Consider the following 19,784-nt stretch of genomic DNA (forward strand, 5'->3'; position numbering starts at 1 on the left):
CACAATTACTTTGCTAGTATAATGAAGCTGCTGTTTCCAGTGGAGGCTAGTATGACAGAAATCAATATACTACTCTCTTGTCCAAAGGTCTATTGAGCTGTGTCAAAAGCCAGCACAGCACAGACTAAGTCTACTGAGGTAACTGCAGCAACCACACACAGTCACAGTGAACAAAAATCAAATGTTAACTTTCTCATACTAACACATACTTCTTAATGAAAGTGATAGGAATTATGAACTTACGAACGACAGAATCTTTGATGTCGGTATTTGTCTACCTTAAATAACTATCAGCCCAAGCCTTTTGGCCCCACTTAGATGGACTTTTCCTTTTTATAAAGTTTTGAGACACCCTTCTCTTCAGCAGCCTATGTACAATTTAGAAACTGCATCTATACACACCTTAAACAGCATTGCTGAGATTTATAATACAGAGTAGCAGCAGCTTTTGCACAGTTTAACAAACTGTTCTGACAAGTGATTAACTTCAAACTGATAGTCACCAGTCATCCTCCAGTAGGTAACAAAAGCACCCACAAAGTTCTACCTGTTGGGATGTGTTAGAGATGCATCACAACATCAGCCCTTTAGGCAAAACCTTATGGAAATGGACATAGTAACAGTCCCATTGCTGGAGATCATATTCCTCAGTCCTCACAGCTGGGGGATCACACCTACCTGTAGTTTGGCTCATCTGTCTTCCACCAAGGGCAGTTGCATTGCCTTCTGCCTCTGCAGCTCCTGGTTTTACTCAGCACTCATTCCTAACCAGCAAAGTGACTTCTGTCACTCTAAGAATCATAGCAACTATCAGTGATCCCAATTTTGCATCACCTTTGTGTCACTACACAAACAGTGGTCCCAAGCTGTAAGCACATCAAGGAAAATGCCACTTTATCTACTTGACTGGAAGATTCCAAAATAACAGTCTCACCCTCCTTATACATAAGCTGTCTTATCTTCTGCATTTTGTTTTTCCATCTCAAAATTAGTGTGGTAAAATTTATGAGCACCTTGAATGGAATCACAGGTGTATTTATTTTAGTTTGACTTCTGGTCTTTCAAATCTGAAGAACTGCATATCATGCCATGACAAAGTATATCCCATGCTGCATCTGATGCAAAGACTCAGACATGAAAGATCCAGATCATTTATTACAAGTTTTCATATCACTTATAAACCTTCACAAGTTTTCTTTTCCTAGCTTTCCCATTTGCCCCTACATGTTAACAGAACATTCCACGAACGCATTTTCAACTGTTCATGTGGGTGCTTATCCAGTCAGAGCCACTAGCCATTCTTTCTTCTTCCAGAGGTGTCTTTGGCCCTCATGCTGTTTATCTTGCTCCACAGCTGCTGCTCCATACAGTCCTTCTTGTATTCCCACAGTTCTGTAGTAGAAGGGGAAGATTTTATTTATTTATTTATTTATTTATTTATTTGCCATGGAACACAGAACACTCAACTGCTCCTTTGAGCAAACACATAGAAGTATGTGCACATGCTATTGCAGCATAGAAAAACATTCAAAGCATAGCTTCACAGTATTTAAAGACAGTCTGTTGCTCTCCCCCAAAAGCGTCATTTTTACTTTTAATAGACGTGCAGAAGGTATTTATTGACTCTTGATGTACACCTGAATGGTAGGACTTGGGCCTAAGTCAATACTGTAATATGAAAACCTGAATACAAATTTATGGATAAACAGAATAAGAGAAGCAATAAATTAGATTTCACAAAAGGAAGTGCAAATATTTTCTTTCTATAAACAGGTAAGAAAACAGCTAGGAAAGCCTATTTAAAAATAACTCTTCTAAACACCCAGATCCCTTTCCCTGGGGATGTCCTGAACCTTCTAACTTTAGGTATGTATATACACCTACTTACATGTATGTGCATTTATATGCTACAGATATGCTATAGATTACACATGCAGGCAGAATTTCTTCATTTATTCAGCCTTGTGACTTCAGCTAATTTGTTCTGAACTCTGAAAATAACACTGTATTTGCTGCCTTCTTCTCAGCTGTCAAAGATTTAATTAATCTTTTTTGAGCATACAGAACAATGTCATTTTGGGCATGAAATAGTAAATAGCTTTGAGCTATTTCCAAATTCATCTAAATAATGTGCTAATATGCAAAGATATTTATTCTAATTTCCTGAATCAATGATAACAATAAAAGCTATTACTTCTGCAGAGTTGCGGTGCTTTCATAATGGGGTGTTGTTACCAAACAATTTGTTTGTCAGACCATCCCATACAATTTAAAGAAGAATAAATTTAGATCTTGAAACAACTAGAAATCATTTCTCATTCTTATGGAAGGCCATTCATTTTTCTTTCCCTTTATATCACATTTTTAATTTATTTTTTTCTTCTCCTGTCAGACACTGTCCTCTTTTCATTCATCCTCTAATCAGCGCTGTTGGGTATTGGGTAGGTGGTGCCTGCGTGCCCCTGGGGTGGAGTCAGGGAGGTCACGAGGGTCTGCCATGGGTGGTGACCTGTACCACTATATAGAGTTTGTGGCAAGGCATTAAACTTGTACTTTCGGCGTTACACACTGTGTGTGAGTCCTGTCTGTTCCCCGTGCGCTGAGGCACAGTACTTTCACACAGCAGCCTTGATTTGTTGCTGGATCGGGAGGTGACAAGCCTGCTGTGCTTTATGGCCTCTCATCATAATCTCATCCGGTACATCATAGAATCACAAGGTTGGAAAGGACCTATAAGATCATCTAGTCAACCATCCTCCCTCTACCATACCTACGGAGAACCACTAAACCATATCTCTTAGCTCCCTATTCAGATGCTTTTTGAACGCTGCCAGGGATGGCAGCTCCACCACCTCCCTGCACAGTCTATTCCTGTGCCTGACCACTCTCTGGAAACTCTGATCTCATCTGAGATTTTTGGAAATCTCTGATGGCGAAATGGAGTTTAAGTTCATGCAAAGCAAGCATTCCTCGTTCAAATAATTCATCTTCTTTGAGGATAATCTTGCATGAAGGTACTTCAAAAGACAAGTCTAATTGCACTTATTTTATTTGTAAATGCCTTTAATTTCAATTAGATTATTCTCTTGATCAACAGTTGTCCTATACAGTACCACGTTACTTGAACAAACTGCAACAACGCAACTTGATATCTACATGTCACTTCTACATCATCTGGAACTCTGAATGTATGGTATATTGCAACATGGTACCATCTGCTTCCTCACACCCCTTGGAATGGGCAGCAAAGAGAGTTAGGCATTATCCCATTAGAACCTCCTAGAGAGGGAATATGTTTAGCAATTATTTTGTTTTAACAGAGGAATTTTCCACATAAAGTAACAAATAATGGGTTTAATACTTCCAATTTCTATAAAGGGTTTAAGGTTTCTACAAATTAGACATCAGTAATAGCTTTGTGTCTATTTCCAATAGTTTTCACCTTGCCCAGGTACTTAACTCAAGCAGAAAGGAGGAAAACACCCACATGTGATGTTCCATCCTGGACTCCCACACACAGGTCACATGCCTGCTTCCAGCACCTCAGTACGTCTCTTCCCGTATTAACATTCCAACCCCAAAGCAACAGCAGATACTGCTGTACAGCTAGCAAAATTTTGGCCAAGGACCTTTTATTCCTTGATAACCAATACTCCAACTTCCTACTTCCACAGTTCTCCAGCACTAAGCCCCCTCAGGTGATAACCTCACCTGAACTTACACACATGCACTTGCATGTATTGAAAACCTGATATGTTTATCTTCAAAAAATGTCTTAAATTAGCACAATGCTTCAAAAGATCTAAACATAAGGAGAAAATTGGGAATAGCCAACCTCAGATTTGGTTAAACGGTTCATAATGCCTACAGCTGGGGTATTATTTGAATAGCCTTTTACTCCGTTCCTCAGCAGTTATAACTACTTAGGGTTTTGATTATCATTTTCATTCAAATACTTATTTCATTATAGGACTGATTTGATTAGCTCTACATTAGGAGACTTGAAACCAGCAACTATCATCTTCCATTTCAGTGATCAAGTAAAAGATAATAAGTCACCAGTGAGCCTCTTGATCAATGGTCAATCCATAGACTTCGTTAGAGCTATTCCCACAACATCATTTGAGCCCATAGAATACTGTTCTTCCAGCGCCTCACATTCAAAACCTTTATTTTCAGCTTAGGGGTTATCTTGACTCTTGTTTCTCTTCATCCATTCCCTCAACCCCTGCCTCCAGACATAGAGTTTAAATATAAATTCCTATAGAACTGACTTTCTACAAGGAGAATATACATAGATATAAAAGGAACCCATTTATATGCTCAAATAAGAAAAATAAAGATAGCATATGTTTCATGTTTGTCCTACCAAGCAGCAAAACTGCTTCTGAAAAGTCCCTCACAATACCAGGCAAAGCACCAATGAGAACCCCAATAATCATATACAAGAAGGACCTTGTATATATATTACCTCACCCAGCTGGTGATGCATGTCCCCAAGAGATGATCTCCTTTTGGAGGCAAGACCTTCAATAAGTCTAGGAGGAGGGGTAAACTCAGGGTCCACTCCTTCCAGTCAGGTGGGATGCACATGTGAATTGTTTGCACCTCTGCTTCCTACGCCAGCCGTACTCCTTCATCAGATGCTCAATCATCAGTTCAGGCCATGACCTACCAGTTCCACTACAGCACACTGGTTTTGTTCTACTGACCTTAGAGTTTCTAAACATAAGCCAATGGATCTGTCTGATAACAGAAGGGTACTCCAGGATGGGAATATTAATACTATTAATATAATTAATAGGCAGTACTTAATTTCTTCAGTTAACATCTGCAACTGCAAGCTCCCAATTACATGGATTTTTTTGTGTGTATCTTATACTGCTCTTCATTAATTAGAATAAAACTGAGAAATAATGTCATTGTGTGTTCCATTCCTGTAAGCAGCCTATAAACAAAATACTGAAGAACTTTATAAAAATGTAAATGAGTAAAGCATACTCAGTTATCTGGGTTTCCCAAATAGAGATGTGTTTTCCCAAATAGAGATGTGTTTTCCCAAATAGAGATGTGTTTTCCCAAATAGAGATGTGTTTAATGATCCCTTGGGCTGGACGAAAAAAAACCACACCACACTGATGTTTCAAGCAGGACTTGTTTTGAGATGGAAGAGCTAGATCTTTACTTCTAAAAACATAATACCATCAGTAATCTGTAGATGTTCAGTATCTTGTAGGGTAGAAGTACAGGCACAACATACTTATCTAATCTACTGAATAGATAGTACCCAACACAAAGGGCTTTGCAGATGATGCAAACTGAATGGAAAGCAAAGGCTTATTTTAAGATTAAAACAGAGGTGCCATCCAAAAAGTCCTTTAAAATACACAGCCTCTTCCTCCCCAGGCTCATTTTCCTGGATTTTACCATTTTACAAAATGCCCTCAAAGGACAGTATGATAGAAGTTTTCTTCCAGGTTCCACAGTTATTTAGCGCTCTGTTTGTCTCCCATGTCCTTCAGCACTCTGCAACCTTTGGCAATGTGATAGATACAGGGAAAATCTGAAACTATTACGGGCCTTCCAGATGCTCTTTAAAGCTCAAAGAGAAAACTTCAAGAGGATGCCTGGCACATGAATCCAACTGATGCCCAAATAATTGATCTTTCAAAACAGATTTCATATACTTAACTATTCCAACTCTCCTCCTCCCCACTTAGGCAGCCCCTGCCAGCTCCCAGCTGCACAGTGTGGATCGAGTCAGTGTGTTCTGGGGTCAGTGTGCTGTCATGTAACTGGGCAGGCATTTACTCCCTGGCACAGTTTTTCAAGCAGATATTTGGAGCAAGCCAGATCTTGTCAATGACTGTACCACACTCTAACGGAGTAAACCAAATTACATTTGCAATCAATTTCTGCCACAGAGATTAAGTTTTGGAATTAACTTTGTTCCCTAAATCTCAGGTCCATTTTAATATTTAGTGCCAATGTAATGTTGGAGTAACCAAATGCAGAAGGGTCAAAATCATAACTGGAAACCCTCATCCCAAAATCCAACACTTTAAATGAGTGTGTGAGCAAACGTGTGTTTGGTTTTCAGTTATTATTTTTACATTTCAGTTTTCTGCTATGAAAAGGTGCCATTTACAAAAACAGTTTTTTTCAAGATTTAATCTTCAATTTGTTCTAAGAACTAAAAGGCATCACCGACAGCTTGCTGGCTTGTTCTGTTATTGCATGCTTCAAAGTGACAGATACCACCTCTACAGCCCCAGATAGCCGAAGAACTTAACAGTGCAACATACCAGTGTGCATGGCAAGAATCACCCTCTGTTCTCTAATGGACGCATACTTCTGGAAGTTGGAAATTTTGCCAAGAGAGATTTCCTTTCTGCAAAACAAACAAACAAGTAAATAGAAGAAAGAGCTCTCTCTCATTTTCCTATTATTTTTCCTATCATATTTCCTACATTTTTCATATTCAGAGCAAGGAAAATTGGTCTTGAAATTGCCCATTTCAACCTACGGTAACAAAATAGTATATCTAGGGCTATGACTTCATGGCACTGTAACTGGCTTAACTGATATCACAGAAAAGTACCTCATATTTTAGAGGAGGTGGGAAAGGATCGGATGGGGAAAATCAAACATAAATGACCCTTTGTCCTTTCCAGTATCTACTCCTAACCAGGCTTTTTTTTAAATGAGTGATCTCTATTTATATTTGCAGGAACAAATAAGAAGCAAAGGTACTTCCCAAGTAGCAGTGATTCAACACAGGAGCTGGTGTCAAATCTGCCTACCAGACTTGGTTGTTAAACTCTACAGCCAGTACACAGGATGGCAGGTGCTATTTCCAGATCAAAACCTCACAGGGTTCAGCACGTCCATTCTATACCGCCTCTGAACATCTGCAGAGACAAACCCCTCTTGTGGATAACAAGGGCGCTACACACATATCTGTAGACTTCTGTAACATCCACATTAGCCTACACTGGAAATTGGAAGTGGATTAAATGCCTCACAAGTTATGATGAAATTCAACATCTGGATAGAAAAAATAGTATTATTCAAGGTTGAAGTGCTTCATATTCCAGTCTGGCCCTCTTTCAGTCTGATTAAAACACACTACAAAACACTGAAACTTTATGCTAAGTAAGGTTGACTTTGTTCTATCCCATTAATACCCACTCTATCCCATTAATATCAATTTGAGTAAGCACAACTGAGAACATTTCCATATAATTTCAGGCTTGGAGTCACAAATCATTCCCATTTGTTCCAAACAGGCAAAACTCACAAGTCTTTCCAGACACAAGGTAAATGATACATTTGATAAACACAGAATGATACTAAAAATTGCATTCCTGGTCAAAGCAGGTGTTAGGGAAACTATTAATCACAGCCTAAACCTCTGATTATCCATCTGAGGCAAGCAATGAGTCAGCCACAGGAGCACAGGTGAAGGTAATACAGCTTGGCTCCACCTCTCCTGGATCCCATTTAATGGCTGACCACCACTAAGGCAGGATCTCTTTCTGTGCTCCTTTGTGGGGTTCTTGTGGCAAGCCTCAGCCTCAGTGAGCATCCATCTTGATTAAAAGCCTCAGCACTGGTGAGATAGCCCACTGGGTATCTGTTTACTCTGTAATTGCAACTATACACTTGAATTATTTCAACTATACAGCAGGTATGAGAGAATTTATTTTCTGAACATCTAGATTTACTGGTGGCAGAACTAAAGTATGTTCACTGATAATACATTTTTATATTAGTACTTACCATTGCTACTGGTTCACAATTAATGCAAAATTTAATTACTATTATCATATTGTCACAAAAGTCTTCTGGTGTTTTATACTTCTTAAGCAAACTTCTAAAAGCAACTTATTTTAATGGAATATGGTAGCATATCACAAGATCTGTGCATCTTATTAATCTGGCTGACAATTTTGCACTTTCAATAGTAGCCATTAAGAATGGATGCAAGCAGGAATTATTCAGTAATTCTGCAGAAAGCATCAAGGCAAGTAAAAAAACCAGCTGTACAAGAATGTATAGTTAATACCATAGAATAATAAAGTGTAGTGTATTAGGCGGTAGGCGGGGTCACGGGATGTGACGGGACAGGTCCCTCCTCCTTAGTTAATATTCATGATGGGCGGGATTAGCCCCGCCCACTTTCTAGCAGGTTCTATACCAAAAGTTATATAAGGGTCTGTTTGTTTTAATAAAACGCCTTTTGCCACGCACTCCCTTGTTGTGTCGGCATCTGGTCCAGCTGCGGATACCCAGGGACGAACAGGACGCATGGCACCGTGTAACAAGTGGTGACCCTCGACGTCCCGGGTGCAGCTGCCCCGCCAGCTTGTTCCTGCTGCGGAGCAACACCCCCTTTCCCTTTTCGTCGCGGAGTGGCAGAAGCCCGGGTCGGGGGGGAAGTGGCCATTCCCCTCTGTTGGGATTATATCGCCGGGCGCCGACTGGGTCGGTGGCACAATGGAAGCTGTCATAAAGGTACTCTTTTCCTTCTGTAAATCTCTCTTCCCTAAACATGCCCCTTCTAAGAAGGAGCTTACTTCCCTTCTTGTTTTATTGGAGAGGGAGGGGTTGCTGGCGACACCCTCGGACATTTATGAGCCGGATGGCTGGGAGGGCATTACCTCAGCGCTATCCCACCGAGCCCTCACTACCCAAAAAACCTCAGAGTTTAAAACCTGGGGGTTGGTATTGGGAGCACTGAAAGCCGCCCGCGATGAAAAACTGGCTAACCAGCGGGCTAGGGATCTTTTGGGGATTGGTCCGGGGGGCGGCAGTTCCTTGGGGTCGGGGCCCGGGGGGGGTAGTTCCTTGGGGTCGGGGCCCGGGGGGGGCGGCTCTGTTCTCTCTGCAGGCTCAACTGTGGAGGGGACAGCGTCGACTCCATCGGCTCCGCCCTGTACTTCGAGAAGCGGCACGTCCACAGAAGTTGCTCGATCCCTCGTGCAGCACCAGCCTTCACCACCATTTCTGTCCCGGACTGTTAACCACCCTCCACCCCCTTATCCAGCCCATACCCTATATCCTTCCCTACAAGACGCCGGGGAAGGAGGCGGGGACATTGAAAAGAACCTGGGGGGAAGCGCGGGGGAGGTGGAGCGCCGACCTGCCTTGTTACCTAGACAACCGGCCCCGGAGCCAGAGCAGGGGCGTGGTTTTGTCGGCGCCTTGTTACCCGGACAGCCGGCCCCGGAGCCAGAGCAGGGGCGTGGTTTTGTAATGTTACCAGTTAGTTTGGACCCGCCCACCCAGGCGATCGGCAAGCTCGACTTGTCAGCCGATCCGGGAAAAGGGGCTGGCCCTACTCGACGGGGCCCGCCCACATTCACCGATTGGGCAAGGGCTAGGGAGGATCTTCAGGCCACTAACCCGGGCGTGCCCACACTTGCCCTTCCCCTGGTGGTTAAAAATGGTGGACAAGCTTGGACCCCCTTGGATACTAAGGCGATTACTCGCCTGGCAGGGCTAGTAAAGGATAAAGGATTGCGGTCGCCAGTCACGATGTCAGCTGTTGAGGCTCTTATGGCCTCCAATTTGCTACCATATGATGTTGAGAACCTGATGCATGTTATCCTCAAGCCTGCACAGTACATGCTCTGGCAAGATGAGTGGAACCGCCAGCTTAGAACTATTGTCGCAGAGGCAACGCGTGACCCAGCCCACCCAGCTAACCGTGGGCATGGCAAAAAAGAGCGGACTACCCTCGCTCGCCTTCAAGGGTTGGCAGATGGCATGGTGGGATCCCTGGAAGGTCAGGCGGCTGAATTGATAGCGGGGGAGGTGGCTGCACTCACGACCGCAGCCCTCCAGGCCTTGAGAGCAGTGGCTAAGGTTGCAGAGCCAGTGCTCCCATTGTTGGAAATATCCTCAATAATTTTTGGTCAGGATGGTATCTCTGATAAAAGCAGTTTTTATTCGCGATTGCAATGGCGGGCGCCCTGATGGCAGAAGCGCACCTATGGACATGATGTTACAGTTTTTATACCTTTTCTCCCAGATGTTTTCCCCTCCCATCTCCCCTTTGGTTGGGTATTACAATTTTACCCGAGGTTTGCATTTGTTAAATTTGTTAGTTCACTTGCTATCTTGTCAGTCGCCATCCTGCTGTTTCTGTCTCCAAGATGTCTCGGTACTCTTATCGTATTGATATGTTGATTGCCTTCAAAGCTTCTTCCATTCTGTCCTAGAGGCCTTTGTTAAACAAAGAGCCCGGGGGGTGTGATTCCAGTCCTTCCCGATATCTCTTCAGGCACATCCTAAGGTATGTCACGACTTGTATATTTTTACAATGCGTACAACACTAAAACATACATTGTTGCTAGTTTATACAGGCATATTGTTAGTTCTGTTTCAGACAGCTGGACAGACAGGAGCTGCAGTCTTTGTACCTAATAACTTCTACCTAATAACTACAAACTGCTTCACTTATATAATGAGACCTTGAAATAAAATATTCTTATCTTATTCTAAATGCAGAAACAACATTTGATTCCCACAATCCCCCCTTTTCTTCTTTATACACTGTTGATTTCTGCAAGCTTTGCTTTTTCTTTAAGGTATTATCTTATAGACCTCTTCCTCTTCATCACTTCCTTCATTCCCCATCTCCTCTAATATCATTATTTTCATTACCCATCTCCTTCAATATTATCATTTTATCTGAGTATGGTGGTCGTTTCACTGGTGTTTGTTTTAATTATGCTGTCTCAATTGATCTCTGTACCAGGCCCCTTACACAGGGGATAATACAGCATCCTATGGCCACCAGGACTCCTGTTGCTATAATCAAAGAAGTAAATATAGAAACAATCATCCCTTTCCATTTACCAAACCACGAGTCCATCCATCTAGTGATAGAGGTATCTGTTCCTGAATTTTTCTGCCAATTCATTCGCAAGGGTAGTAAGTCCCTGCAATGCATTAATTATTGTGCTGTCTGGATCTGTGTTATTGGGGATGAAGGTACAACAGTGGGTTCCCAACATTACACACACACACCCCTTTTCAGCTAGCATCATATCTAGAGCAATCCAATTTTCCCAGGCCATCCTACTCGTGGCATCTAGCTGTTCTGCAATTCCCTTAATTGCACCTTTTGTATCATTTATAAATCGCGGTTAATTATAATAGATGTAGTTAATCCAGTCTACATTCTTGTTGATAGTCACCCACCAAAACAGTGACTCAAATCCTGCAGCATTTTGATTTCTTGCCTTAAGTTTATCAGGGACACCTCTAGGTACCTCAATTGAATCTATATATACATTGCATCATCAAATGATACCCCTAAACTCCTTTTGGTTCTTCCAGAATTTTTCTTATTCCTTTTTCAAATGCCAGGGTGAATGGTATAACTAATTGAACAAGTGCACAGGTGCCTCCCCAGTTAGATGGTAGGGTGGACCATAAAACCTTTCCCCCACAGTACCACCAGAGATCTGCCCTGGAGATTCCCAGTCTTGAATAATTTCCTGCTGAATCCTCCATAACATTCAAGACCTCACTGCACAAGGAAAAGTTTCCCATAGGCCTGGTAGCCTTCACACCCTGTCATGAGAGGCAAGATGTATGGTTACCTACCGCTGCAGAGATTGCAGGAGGGATCTTGACATCTGTATCAGGCATTGGAGGAGACAAGAGGGAGAGAGATCTGCAGTCTCTGTTTCCCCAGGCAGTTTTCTCTTGGTACAGGGCAATCATGCATCGCATTCCCTTTGGTTCCTTGGTCCATCCCAGCAGAATGGGTACCACCTGAGCTATGAGCCATCCGGATGCACAAGCATAGCAATTGCTATGGTTGAGACTCTGGACAGTATACTTAATCCATTCTACCCAGGCATTACTGTCCCCATATCCTGTTTTGATTTCAAATGTTTATCTAAGATCTTTTATCTCCTTAGCTGTCACAATTGCAGGGTTTTTAGGAAGATTTTCTAACCCCCTTTTTAAGCTCTTCCCTATCCTGGACAATTTGGATATTTTCACAATGTATCCCACACAGCTATCTGGAATCTTGCTGTTGAATCCTTTCCATGCATATCTACCCCAAGACCAAAAGCGGTATTAGTAATGCTATCAGTCTTGTTAATTGTTATTTTTACTGGGTTTCACTGCAACGGTTTGCAGTCTGGCTGGACAACTCCCTTACATGCTCATGAAATATCAAATATTCCAGGTGTATATGTCCTGCCTCAATAGGTAGTTGCCCACCATACATCATTCCATACACTACAAGAGAGTCCCTTATTCATATCAAAAACTACCAGTTGGTCCCTCCCCTGCATTATTGTCAAATTTTACATTTTCCAGAACAGGATAACGAATATATATCAGGATAATGAATGGGATACACTCTGTTACAGCAGTAAAAACTTTTTGTTACAACATGGAAAACTTTTTCTGAGCATTAGTTCTATATAGGTTATAATATTCTCCCACTTACATATATAATTTATTCACCTATTTGAGGAAAAGTTAAAGGTTAGTTAAAATAATAATTAAAAAAATATGCATATAAAAAAAAACTTTTCATGATTTCCTTCTAATTCTTATCTTTTAAAGGTTTTTCTGTGGCAACAGTTCCCACACCTCAGGGCTAGTGGATGCCTTTACCAGTGTGTAGTGAGTCCATCCTTTCTCGTCTGTCCTCATAGATGTTTCAGTCATTAGAAGTACTTGGAGTGGTCCTTCCCAGTCAGGCTGCAGCTTTGTCTCCTTCTCCGTCTGGATCAGGATCCAGTCCCCGGCTTGAAATGGGTGAACTGGAAGAATAGTCCCTGGGTCCTGGTCAGTAGCAGTTATTGCATAACCTGCCTTACAGTCTCCTTGTAGCTGTTGGTAAAGCAGGCATCTTTTGCATCTTCTAAGGGCTTGTTCTTCAGGTCCAACTGACCAGCTGTAATGTGCAGCTTCAGTTGTTTCAAAGCAGTCAGGAGATACTGATTCTCCAGGAGTTCTGCTAAGGAAAGATACTGGGTTGACAATATTAGTTACAATTATTTCTACATCATCCTGCTCTATCAGGATGGCCTGGTATTTTTGGGAATCTTTGGGCTGAGATCCAATGTCCCCCTTTTGTATCCAATACAATAAACACTGTCTGAGATATTAAAACTGGTATCTTTTGGCCCAATGTAGATTTACAGGCTTCTAGAATATTGAGCACCAGTGCAGCCACCGCCCTCAGGCACCCTGGCCAACCCTTACTCACTTTATCAAGTTGTTCAGAGCTTTACAATCAGTCCATAGCTGTGTATCCAAAGTCAGCATCATCCTGTCATTCCTGGGAACGTATGGAGTTCCTTGGCAGTTTGCGGCTCAGGGTTTTGGCAGATGGCTTCTTTCCTGGCAGTCCTTAAGTTCCAAAGTCCAGCTGTAATCTCCCAAATATGTCACTTGCTGTTAGAGTTATTTGTGCTTTTCTGTAAACCAAGAAACTCAGCAAACTCACAGTCCATTATACAGTTCTCTTTTGTTGCCGTGGCATTCATGTGCTGCAGTAAAGTTCCACCCTGGGATGGAGGATCCCAGGTCTCAGTCTCACGAGTTGACCAGTTCTCAAAAATCATTAAGCTGTTCTCACAACCCTGGGTAATGCTGTCCTGGTTAACTGAGTCTCTTCTCCCAGTATTGGCCAAACCAGGCAGAAGAAACATCCTTCAAATCCAGAAAGTAAACTCCACCTATTCATTCCTTAACTGGGTTAATAAAGTGCATGGATTTGCCACCACTGAGTGTATGCATTCAACAATTCTATTACTTGCCCTCAAGTCTTGTACCAAACTATTGCACTTGCTATCAAAAATTTTGCAAAATTGGAGTCCAAACTCCAAAAAGTTATCTATTATTTCTTCTATCCTTCTACAGTTACATATCCTTATAGGGCACTGCTTTACCCTGACTGGGCAATCTCTTGCTTTTAACTTCTATTCAGGGCTTCATGTGTGGCCCTGATGCCCACACCCCTAAGAGCATCATATTTGATATTGCTGTGACTCCTGGAGTACAACACTGTTTTTCCCCATTTGTGCTAAAGTCTGACTTACAGTTTTTAATCAGTCAATATTGTTGGACCCTTAGCTCCAGTTTTATTAAATTTCTTGCCAGAGCAACCTGGCAGGTACAAGAATTTCTGTATTCCTACTTAGTTTATATTTAATTAATCCAAAAAAAAAACCCGTAAACCTTTTCTTGTACTGTTACAAAACCATCTATGAGTAGTAAGAAGCACCCATATCCACCAGAAAATAAACCTCTTTACCCCGCTTCCCTAGATGCAATTTCCCGTTGTAGTTGCACACTGCTTTCCTTCCAGTGGGGCGGAGCCCTCCCTGGGCACTTCAAGCCCCCACTCCCCCCACCTCTCTCTGAGGGGATCTCTGGGTCCTAACGTCCTATTCTGGCACCACAACAGTAACAGTTGTTATTATCACCAATTCCCTTACTATCTGTTTGTCAATCAGTTTTGTTTTGTTTTCATATCATTCACCTCTTTTCAGTCCTGACATCAATGTTATACCTTGACAGTCCTTCCTCCTCCAGCCTGTGTCTGTCCCAAACTTTCTCACTTTTCAAACTCTCATCATTACATAAACTACTAACATCCTATTTCAGTTTCACCTCCTTCTCTCCAGGTGTCCAGTGCTAACACTGGGATTTCAGGTTTCCTACATCTCTGCATATGAAGGCTATTCTCACTTCCATTGTCCCCTCCTCCCCACCTCCCCCCTTTTGCTTACAGCAACAGTCTCCGTACCCGGCTCTCTCTCACTCCAAGAGTTCTTGCAAGGGGGGGAAACAATACAGGGGGTTGCTCTCATACCAGCACAGATAAATTCACTTTCTCTTTAACCCTTTTTCCTTTGTACACGATTTCACTATTTGTACCGTCAGTTACACTTTGACACACCCTCAATTATACCTCTGTATACCAATAGCAATTACACTTCCTTACACCATCAAAGCAGTTTGTCCCATTCCCTTCAAACCCCACATATCAAACAGTACAATTTTTCAGTTTCCACAAACACCCTTAATACCATATAACTTTCCCTTAGCAATCCATATCATTCAATTCCTTGGGCTGTTCCACCCTTATCTTTATGGCCTTATTTCATTTTTATTTATTTATTTATTTATTTATTTATTTATTTATTTTTTTTCTTGATTCCCAATTTCATCTTTATCCCTATCCTTTTTCCTGGTCTTGGAATCATTTTAACCCGTCCCCCAACTTAGACACTAACCACCAATTATTACATTATTTGATGAGGGTGTTCTTGCTTAGAGTCCCTCCCGGTTCCCCAGCAATATCCCTCCAACATGCCAATATACATCCTAAGAGATTTTCTAAGGTATCTCTTTCCCTTATGTTCATACACACACGAGGAGGGGGAACAATGGTTCAAAAACAAATTTCGTAAAGTTAACATGTTAAAGCGGAGGTAACACAACCCTATTGTTTCTCTAATCTGGATCATTATCACATTTAAACCGCGGTATTTTCTACAACAAAAGCAACAGGTTCTCGATACTAATTGTGGTTTGCCTTTTGTGGGCTTTTTCCCCCACCCGACTCCATATGCACTTCACTAATATGTGCGTTACAATTGCCACAATACTAACAACAATTAATAAGACAAAAACAACGTAACAAATACAAAAACATCGTAACATGTAGAACATAGAGGCCTTTCGCATCGTCCGTCCCCGGCCGTTTCCCTCGCGGGAGGACGGAACCGCGGGTCGGGACTCCGCACTCGCCCCGCAGGCAGCATATTCTGATTCTTTCTTTGAAAAGGGGTTTTTGTTCTTTACACATAAATTCAAGATCTGACAGACCCAACCTTTATCAGATCCATATTTTGGCCAAAATATTGATTTTCCCTGTAGTGGCTCTCTAGGCCACATCTGTGCACAATATTTTAAACATCTTTTCCCTATCCTTGTCCATGGTTTTGGGATCTTTTTTTTTTTTTTCAATTCTGTAGTATCTTTCCCAAGGGGCTATCTTTGGGCACAGTGTTAGGGACCCTTTTACCCTGTTATACGGAGCTCCTATTACCCATCCCTCCGGAGTGCTACTGTGAACTACCCAGCTCACAGGCTCCCACACTCCGATTCTCGGATTTTTGGGCCCAATCCCTCAGGAGCACCCGCTCCGTCTCTGGGATTAAATAGGGGTGTACTGCTGGCACTTCGTCAAGTGCGCAGGGTACCGTACACCAACAGCTCCCACCTGAGACTCTCGCTTTCAGCACCGCAGCCGCTTCGTCCGTCTCCGGCCGTGCCCCTCGCGGGACAACGGAACCGCGGATTGGGACTCCGCACTCACTTCGCACTAGAAGTGCGTCTCAGCCACACACACTCAAGAGTCTCAACCCAAGATAAGAATTAAATTCCCTTACCTTGATCCGTGCACGAATTTTTCCGGGTCTGCAAGGGTTAACACCTGTGCCTGCCTAGCCCCTTGGCTTTCACAGAGTCCGTCCTTTATGTAACAATCTCGGTTTCCTATCGGCTGTCCTGAGAAGTCACCTCACCACACAGACAGGACCGCTAAAATCAGCGGAGTGCACTTATCCTGTCCAGTGCAGTGGGGAACACCCCAAGAAGCGATAATGAATCCCGGACGAGCCCCCAAATTGTTGGAAATATCCTCAATAATTTTTGGTCAGGACGGTATCTCTGATAAAAGCAGTTTTTATTCGCGATTGCAATGGCGGGCGCCCTGATGGCAGAAGCGCACCTATGGACATGATGTTACAGTTTTTATACCTTTTCTCCCAGATGTTTTCCCCTCCCATCTCCCCTTTGGTTGGGTATTACAATTTTACCCGAGGTTTGCATTTGTTAAATTTGTTAGTTCACTTGCTATCTTGTCAGTCGCCATCCTGCTGTTTCTGTCTCCAAGATGTCTCGGTACTCTTATCGTATTGATATGTTGATTGCCTTCAAAGCTTCTTCCATTCTGTCCTAGAGGCCTTTGTTAAACAAAGAGCCTGGGGGGTGTGATTCCAGTCCTTCCCGATATCTCTTCAGGCACATCCTAAGGTATGTCACGACTTGTATATTTTTACAATGCGTACAACACTAAAACATACATTGTTGCTAGTTTATACAGGCATATTGTTAGTTCTGTTTCAGACAGCTGGACAGACAGGAGCTGCAGTCTTTGTACCTAATAACTTCTACCTAATAACTACAAACTGCTTCACTTATATAATGAGACCTTGAAATAAAATATTCTTATCTTATTCTAAATGCAGAAACAACATTTGATTCCCACACCATGGACAGACATCAAACAGGGACCAAGTGAACCCTTCCCTGACTTTGCAAATCGGCTGATTCGCGCGGTCGAGGGTTCAGATTTACCTAAAGAGGTCCACTCTCTTGTGATTATTGATTGCCTTAAACAAAAATCGCTGCCGGACGTCCAGCAAATTATTAGGGCAGCGCCGGGAGACTTAACAACTCCTGGGGAGGTTATCAAGTATGTTCTAGACCATCAAAAGAGCACTCCGCTGCATGCGGAAGGTCTTGTGGCGGCGGTACAGGGCATGGCTGCGTCATGCCAAGAAATGGCCGCATCGGTGATAGCTGCAGCCCAGTCAGGACCACAAACGGACAAAGGCCCATGCTTTAAATGTGGCCAGACAGGACACTTTAAAGCACAGTGTCCAAAGAAAAATGCTCCGGGGAAAAGGTGCCAGTTCTGTGGTGCTACAGGTCATGGGGCACGTAAGTGTCGAAAACTTAAAAACCTGCTTCAGGGAAACGGGAGGGGGAGGGTTCCTATAGCCCAGGGGGCCCTCCCAAGCCAATTTCTTGGGCAGCGACCTGCAGCCCAGGGGGCCCTCTCAAGCCAACTTCTGGGGCAGCAACTTGCCACCCAGGGGACCTTTCCAGAACAACAGGGCCCTGTCATCCCTTCGTGGCTGTGACAGAGAACCTTCTCGATCGGCCTATCGCCCGCCTCATGATGGCCATTGACCCCGGAGCTGCAGTTGTAGGCCCAAAGTCCGTTCTTTTCACCGCTTTGCTTGATTCGGGTGCGGACGTTACGGTGATCGCAGAATCAGATTGGCCGAGAGAATGGCCGAGAATCAAGCAAAGTAACACAATAACAGGGGTTGGGGGTGCAGAAGTACCCACTAGTAAATCGCGGTTCTCAGTTGAGCTTATGTTGCTAGCTAGGGATGGTACTATTGAGAAGATCGTGTTTATTATGCCCACTGTTGCTCCAGTGGCAGGTTCAATCATTGGGAGGGACGTTTTACAGAAATTTGGTTTTCAGTTGACAAATTTATGTTAAGGGCCACTGTCCAGCATTTAGCGCTGCATTACGCAATCCCACTCCATTGGAGGGCTGATGCCTCTCCTGTTTAGGTGGATCAGTGGCCCCTTCCCTCTGAGAAATTAGCAGCGCTTAAACAACTTGTGTCTCGAGAATTGGCAGCGGGGCACATCGAACCCTCACTCAGTAATTGGAATACACCTATCTTTGTTATTCGTAAAGCCTCAGGTGCCTTTCGGCTCCTACATGATCTTAGGGCAGTTAATGCCGAGATAACCCCCTTTGGTTCTGTCCAACAAGGAGGACCCTTGCTGTCAGCCATCCCAGAAACGTGGCCATTGATGGTCATCGATCTTAAAGATTGTTTTTTCTCCATTCCGCTTGCTGAACAAGATCGGGTAGCCTTTGCGTTCACGGTGCCTGTAGTCAATAATTTGGAACAAGTGCAGAGGTACCAATGGAAGGTTTTGCCTCAAGGAATGGTCTGCTCGCCTACGATTTGCCAACTGGTAGTGGGCAGGGTCATTGAACCTGTCAGGCAGGTTACTCCAAACTGTCAGGTCGCCCATTACATGGATGACCTTTTGCTTGCAGCGCCGGATCAGAAGCAATTGGAGAATTTAGCCTCTCAAGTGATGGGCTCCTTGACCTCAGCAGGTTTTGTTATCTCCCAAGAAAAAATACAGAAGGAACCAGGAATCAAATTCCTGGGATACAGAATTGGCCCCTCCACAGTACTTCCGGAAGGACTAGAGGTAGAACCGCGTATTGCTACGTTGTGGGACATTCAAAAACTGGTTGGTGCGTTGCAATGGATTAGGAACGCTGTTGGAATTCCCCCTAGACTCATGAAGCCCTTTTATGACCAATTGAAGGGGTCGAATCCCCAAGAGGCTAGAGAGTGGACAGAGGGCATGCGACAAGCCTGGAAAGAGATCTTGTCCGCTAGTGCTAGTAACACGCTTTCACGATGGCTCCCAGATAGTCCGCTGGAAGTGGCGGTGACCAGGTGTCAGCATGGCTCAGCTGCCGTGATTGGACAGACATTGGGCTCTAAAGCCCGTCCACTTTTCTGGTTGTTTTCTGCCCAGCCAGCCAGGGCCTTCACTCCATGGTTAGAACAATTATCAATCCTGTTACGAAAAGCACGGCTTGCGGCAGTTAGGGCGTTCAGCAAGAATTTGGACGTCATATACCTACCTGCGGCCTTCCGGAATGTTCAGCCACTCCCAGATGAGGTTTCCCTTGCTGTTTATGATTTTGCAGGAAAATTCTGTTATTCTGATTCGTTGCCCATTTTTGACCTTGCCCGACCCCTACAAGTTTCTCTGCGCACCAGAGTCTTGGACACTCTCGTTGAGGGCCCAACCTTGTTTACTGACGCTTCCTCCAGTACTTGTCAGGGGGTGGTGATTTGGCGAGCACCTGATGGGTCTTGGGACCGCAA

The 19,784-nt window shown here is 43.4% G+C and overlaps 2 long non-coding RNA genes across 3 annotated transcripts in view; one reads left to right on the forward strand and one right to left on the reverse strand.

Annotated features, from left to right (window-relative positions):
* Positions 1–1,135: 1,135 nt before the first annotated feature.
* LOC146758664 (uncharacterized) overlaps positions 1,136–19,784 on the reverse strand; it is a 93,689-nt gene continuing 75,040 nt past the window's right edge. For both annotated transcript variants that reach the window (XR_014933743.1, XR_014933744.1), the window contains exons 3-4: positions 6,306–6,391; positions 1,136–1,392 (exon numbers count right to left, since the gene is read on the reverse strand). This is a non-coding gene — a long non-coding RNA (uncharacterized LOC146758664). The remainder of the gene's footprint in view (positions 1,393–6,305; positions 6,392–19,784) is intronic.
* Positions 7,041–12,432, forward strand: LOC146758665 (uncharacterized). Its single transcript, XR_014933746.1, has 2 exons — positions 7,041–8,517; positions 10,227–12,432. It is a non-coding gene; the product is annotated as an uncharacterized LOC146758665 (long non-coding RNA).

Source organism: Coturnix japonica, chromosome 13 (genome assembly GCF_054131305.1).
Source record: "Coturnix japonica strain WE chromosome 13, WE-NBRP24, whole genome shotgun sequence".
Taxonomy (NCBI): Eukaryota; Metazoa; Chordata; class Aves; order Galliformes; family Phasianidae; genus Coturnix; species Coturnix japonica.